This window comes from Nyctibius grandis, chromosome 6 (assembly GCF_013368605.1).
Source record: "Nyctibius grandis isolate bNycGra1 chromosome 6, bNycGra1.pri, whole genome shotgun sequence".
In the NCBI taxonomy this organism is placed as follows: domain Eukaryota; kingdom Metazoa; phylum Chordata; class Aves; order Nyctibiiformes; family Nyctibiidae; genus Nyctibius; species Nyctibius grandis.
The window spans coordinates 13,661,029-13,667,028 of NC_090663.1; positions in this window are offsets into that span (position 1 = coordinate 13,661,029).

A 6,000-nucleotide genomic window follows, 5' to 3' on the forward strand; every position below is an offset into this window, starting at 1 on the left:
ATTACTAAATTTGTGCTTCAACTTCCCGAGTGAATAAGTGACAGACTGGTACAGTTACTCAGCCAGCTTATTTTAAGTTCATTCTCCATAGATCTCTTTGCTCTGTTTAAAACAATAACTAATATCTTCATCACGTGGAGGACTATTAAAAAACTTGGTATTGCCACTCCAGCGGGACTGGCTGGTCAGACACAGCCTGGCAGTTAACACACAAACCCATCCTACCATTTGGGGGTTGGAGTTCTGGAAACCTTGGCTAGAAGTGCTGTCCTTGAAGGCAACGATGGACTTCAGTGGGAACACTGCTAGATGCTTCAGGAAGTCCCTCGTTTGTTTAGCGCAGCGTGGTTATTTTAACCCTGGTCTTTGGGGAATACAGGCAATGCCATGGTATCTGTAAGTGCAAAAGAATGGTACTGGGAGATGTGGCACTGCTCGGTGAATTTGTATGTTTTAAAATGAGTCCGCTGCTGGGTGACAAAATTATTCCTGGAGAAATACAAAAAATCAAAAACTCCAAACCAAACAAAAGCTTCTTCCACATAAATACCTTTAGATCAATCTCTGTTTTCAAACGAATAGTAATGTAAATGGGAAATGAAAGTACAGGCAATCAGTGTGCCACATGCAGGAATTATATGGGAACGGTGCAGGGGGCAGGGAGTCCTCTTAATCAGGGAAAAGAAAGTTCTGCTGCATCCCTAACAGCTCTGGCAGAAAAATTAATATCCCAAAGGATTTCTCCTCAAACCATGAATACAAGAGCACAACTCAGATGACCTGTTAATCTGCCCATATTAAAACTCCTCAGAAAAAAAAGTCTTTAAGCCATTATGCACTGATTTCTTGGTAAGTGCAGAATGTACTGATGAAGGGATCTGCATGCTTTTATATTTTGGTTTGAGTGAAAGGGTGGGTGAAAATCTGCTTACAAGAGCTAAAAAAACAAAGTCTACAGCTTTTATATGACATCTTTACACAACACATGACATCTGTATGTTTGAAGTTTTCTGCATCAATGCTGTATATTTTGTGTGTAGAAGCACAAACGCATGTGCATCAGTTTCCAGCCACACTGAACACCTACAGTATGAAATGTGTAGGTTAATTTTAAAGGGAATGAGGAATGTTTGTCTATAAAATACTGTATGCTGTAGCAGGCATGGACAGTATATGTACATATTTATTCTAATGAAATTTAACAAAATTGCTTTTCTTTCTTTTTTTCCTTGTAAAAAGGTTTAAGAATGTGGTAAATTGTATAGAAGACTTGTTAATGCCAAACTACTGCTTCAAGGGTGTCATACAATTTCTTTGACTTTTGGCCTCCTCCATTAACCTTTGCAGCTCAAAAAGAAAAAAAAAAAGCTATCAGCTCATACTGGCATTTACAGCTAGAAGTACTGTAAAACATATTTCTCTTTTAACATTCTCAAGTAAGATTCTATAGATAACTTATTATAAAGCAGATCTTAATACAACAATTTTTTGTTTTTAATTTGAAGTAACTTACTCTGTTACAGCTTTGGGTACCAAAAAGAACAGAACATGTTAAAATTAAAGAAAGAAATATATCTTTGGAGCTTTATAAAACTAATGAAATACCCAACCAAAATACCATGAAGTGATTATGAGGAAATAAATAGAAACCTTTCAAAGACCAGTATTCCATTCCTGTCTTTGACATCACTACTGCAGATTGGTTTCCTGATTTCTTGAATGTATGGAAAGTTAACATTGTCATTGTGAATGTTTCCAACTTTCTTTCTCTTTTTTTTTAGTTTGAGCTTTCAGTGGTGTAGAGTAAGTGATGGTAAAGTTGGTAAATCTGATTGTTTTGAAAGCTGTTGTTCATGGCTGCATTCTTTGTGTTGCACAAATTAGCTAACTGTTGTGGAATAAAAATATAAATATGTTAATACCAGCTTTTTCAATAAAACTACAACCAAAAAGGCATAAATATATGACTTAAAGGCACAGCTTATTTTTAAGCTAGACATGAAAGAGTTGTTGAGCTCCTCTTACAAAGGAGGAAGAGTCACAGGGATCGGGACTCCCAGGGCAAGCTACTGTGTGAACCTAAAGTGGTGTGGCAGGTAGAGAAGTAAGCACGGTGCTGTGAATAGGCCTGACTTGGGGGTTTAGGGTGATGAAGAGTGTGCGTGCGCAGCCAGGTACAGTAGAGCTGGAGATACGCTTTTTGTTCACACCTTGGACCAGCTTTTTCCTCTGCTCATAGCCCGAGATAGACTTTAGGAGATTTGAGTCTCAGTCTCCTACAGATGGAATAAGAGACATGTGCAGTGTGAAGGGACACACACAGTCACGGGGTAAAAAATGGCATTAGTGTCATCACTGGCCAGGTTGGAGACCTTCCAACGCAGCAGACAGTGAGGGCATGTCTGGGATGTGTTCAGGCCTGGCCTCCCAGATGAGACAGATGTTGGCCCAGGTGACAAACCAGAGGGCTACCAGCAGAGCAGCATCCTGCTTTCCCCCCCCCCCCACTGCTCTCTTTCTACCTCTACCCCAGGAGAAAATTTTAAAAAAAAAGGAAAAAAAGAAGAAAAAACCTTGCTGGCTTGGCATACACATTTAAAGCTAGGATTGCATTCACTTCCCAGTCCAATCTGATGCCTGGCCCTCCTTGGTCATCGTGATGCTTGCCCCACATCTTGGGCTCTTCTTTGGAATCTCAGTCTGAGGCAGCTAACTCTGCGTGCATGTTCTACCCAGAGCCCCAGGGTGTGAGAAACTGCCTGGCTGTCAGCACACAAGAGCGAGACACTGAAAGGCTAAGTCCTTTTTTTGGATGCAGACCAGACTAAATTTGCCTCAGCTGTTAGATTAGGCAGTGTGCTGCTTTGCAGAGCTCTCCCAGAGCTTACATGCTAATTTTTTCCCCCCTCCTTTTTTTGGGAAGACACAGTCAATCCCACTCATTTAGATGGACAAATATGACTAGGCACCGAAGAGAGAAATCTCAGCTGAAAATCAACACATCAAGCTATACACTATTTACCTTTCCAGTTTCCCTTTTCATCCCTAAACACCCAGCAGGAGCAGGAGCCAGATGGCCAGCTCTCACGCTTTTGAAATTTTCACATGCATACTTAGTAGCTGCATACGGCAATTTAACCCTTTATGGTTTGGGGGGGGGGATATTGGCATGAGCCACCTGCTTCTGATTGCAGCCAGCAAGTTGTCTTGCTTTCAAGCAGAGTTAAGTCCTTTGGAGCCTTCCAAGGCTGTGGTTATTAATCCCTGATGAGAGGGCAAGTATAAGGATTGTTTGCCTTCTATGTCCAATTTTCAATAACATTATCATCAATTTGCTCCCACTCCCAATAGCAATCCTTTTCCATTTGCAGTCTTCTCAGCAAATTGCATTAAGTCTAAAATTAGACCATGAATTCACTTATCTTGCTCATGTGGTAGAACCTCAGAAGGCAACAGGATTACTGGAGTGGGTGAGATTCAAAAACTTGGGCCAAATTTTATAAGATGCTTGGGCCAGGGTATGTTTCTTTGGTTTTGTGAAGCCATGAAACCATCTGGATGGTCTGTACGGACAGTTTGCCATGCACTGGAAAGGTTTGCTTTAGGAGTGCACCATGAGAAAGCTTTTCTTAGAAGTGATTTTGTTTTTTCTTTCTCTCTGAAGCTGGGCGAGGATCACACTTTTATTCATGTGAAAGTGAGCACAAATCTTAAGGCACTTAGAGAACCTAAACCTGGCCTGTGATGCAAAGCATTTCATGTGAAGTATCTGAGCAAAATCCTCAATTCCCTCAGCTATAAAAGCTCCCGTGAATACAGATCAGCCAGGCAAGGTGCAGCTAATTACTTGCCTTGCCGTTTGCCAAGTGGAGACAGTCAATGAGTAGGACAAGATCCTTAAACCAACAATTCCATTAAACAATTATTTTAATTATCATGGTGACGTTATATATTCTTTTTATAACATGGCCACTAAAAAGAATAAAACCTGCAATAGTGACTCTATCAAAGGATGCAGGGTGGTTTTCTGGACAGCCACTCCTTCTTTTAAGTCTAGTATTAGTCGTAGTAGTAGCATGCACGTCTCATGCTGCAGCGTGATCCAAGATATCACAACAGATTCCCAGGCAGATTGACTTTAAATACAGGACCAAATTCTTCAACTGGTAATAAACTGACAGTGCTCCAGGGCGAGGAGTACTTAGCTCAGAGAACTCCAGAAACCCCATCACCACCTTCTGTGGCTTCATCATCATTTCTCCAATAGGAGGAACGACTCCTGGGAAAAATTCACTGTAAAGCATAAGTAATAAGTAATTGAAATTGGAATTAGAGTGTCAGATTGGGGGGCAAAGAGGTTGGTATTCTTCCATGCTCTATCGTAAAATAAATGCTGCCCAAGCAAGACACCAGAGTGAGACCCCACTGTCAATAACTTGTGCCAATGTTCCAGCCCCAGCAGGCTCTTGCTGTCATTTCTCCTCGGCGAGGCTTGAACACCTCCAGGAGTTCTGCTAGGTGCCCTGAACAAGGCTCCTTCTCACTTTGGTGGGAAGATGCAGAAAGAAGCAGAGGTTTGACTCAGATAGCAGAGAGACTGGCATTGCAATCTGTTCATGATACAGGAGACAATGCTCCCAGTAAATTTATGCACATCTCAGATTGTCTGGTGGAAGAGGTGGGGAGGAGAACATTGCCAGTTCAATTATCATCCTCTGACATCTCTGCTAACACCTCTCCAAGGTGAGCAGCCGCACTCTCCGTTTCTCACAGCTATTGATCTGCAAACCCAGATAGATGTTGCTGCATCAATTGCACTCTGTCAACGTGTTAAAAATATCCTCTGCAAACTTAGCAGCCAAAGACTTACTTTAGTATGAAATAAGAGATAAGCTGCACTATTCCATACCACCTTCCTCCACATATTTTGTGAATAAGTAGGGCCCAGCTAGGCTTCTTTTTAAAAAGTCTGGCTATTTTGAGCTGCTATTGTAGTATTGCTAATGAACGTCCAGGAATCCAGAGCTACTTTTAAATGTGATAGCTCCTAATCCTTTTGTGGAGCTGCCAGAAATCTCTCCTTGCACAGCTTATCCCAAAGGAAAGTCTGTCCTGTCAAACCTGTCCCAAACCCAGACTCTCCTGAGATCCACCCTTCATTATAAAACAGCAGAAGAGGCAGTTCTTGCTCGGGAGGGACAACCGCAGCCTGAAGCTATCTATCTAAAGTGGGGGACAGGAAGATTTCCCTTGGTCCCTCTGCATGGGTCATCCCCAGTCTCACCCACCCGCTCTGCCCCCGTGCTTACTGTTCTCCCTGCGTTTTACCTTTCTTTCCACCTCATCCTATGACTCCCCACATTCTCCATTTAGCCTTCTCCTTGGGCCACAACCAGTGGCCAGAAGCCACTAAAATCCCATTGAATCCCACCACTGGACCAACCACAGCAACCTCTGGAGGCTGCAGGTGCAGTTTCTCATCGGCATAATGGTAAGTGCCCCGTAATCTCCCCATCTCCCGAGCTGTCAGAGAGGAAAGCCCCATTTGCCAATATACTATATTTCAAGTGGAAGATTTACAGAATCGGAGAGGTTGTATCTTAGCAACGAGCAATGCATTAAGAAAGCAGTTTAACCGTTTAAACCTTCTATTAAAAAAATCTGCCACAAAGAGGCAACTGTCACGTACAAGACACAAAGCCCTTCCTGCGATTCACCAGGAGGGACACGGCCGCCTTACCCACATCCACCTGCCAAAGTGACCCCGCGTGAATCTTCTCCCTTCCCAACATATGCAAGTTGGGTGCTGTTAGGGCCCACACCTGCATCATTTGCTCTCTTGCAGGAAGTGAAGTGGAGAAAAGGAATCTTTCTGCAGAGAAACTGAGATTTTGTGTATTGGTCTCATCCCCATAGGAGCCAAAACAAGATCTTTAAGAGTTTCCAAGGGGAAATAAAGAAGTCCCACACTGAAAACTCAGAGTGAAACAGGCACAGGGC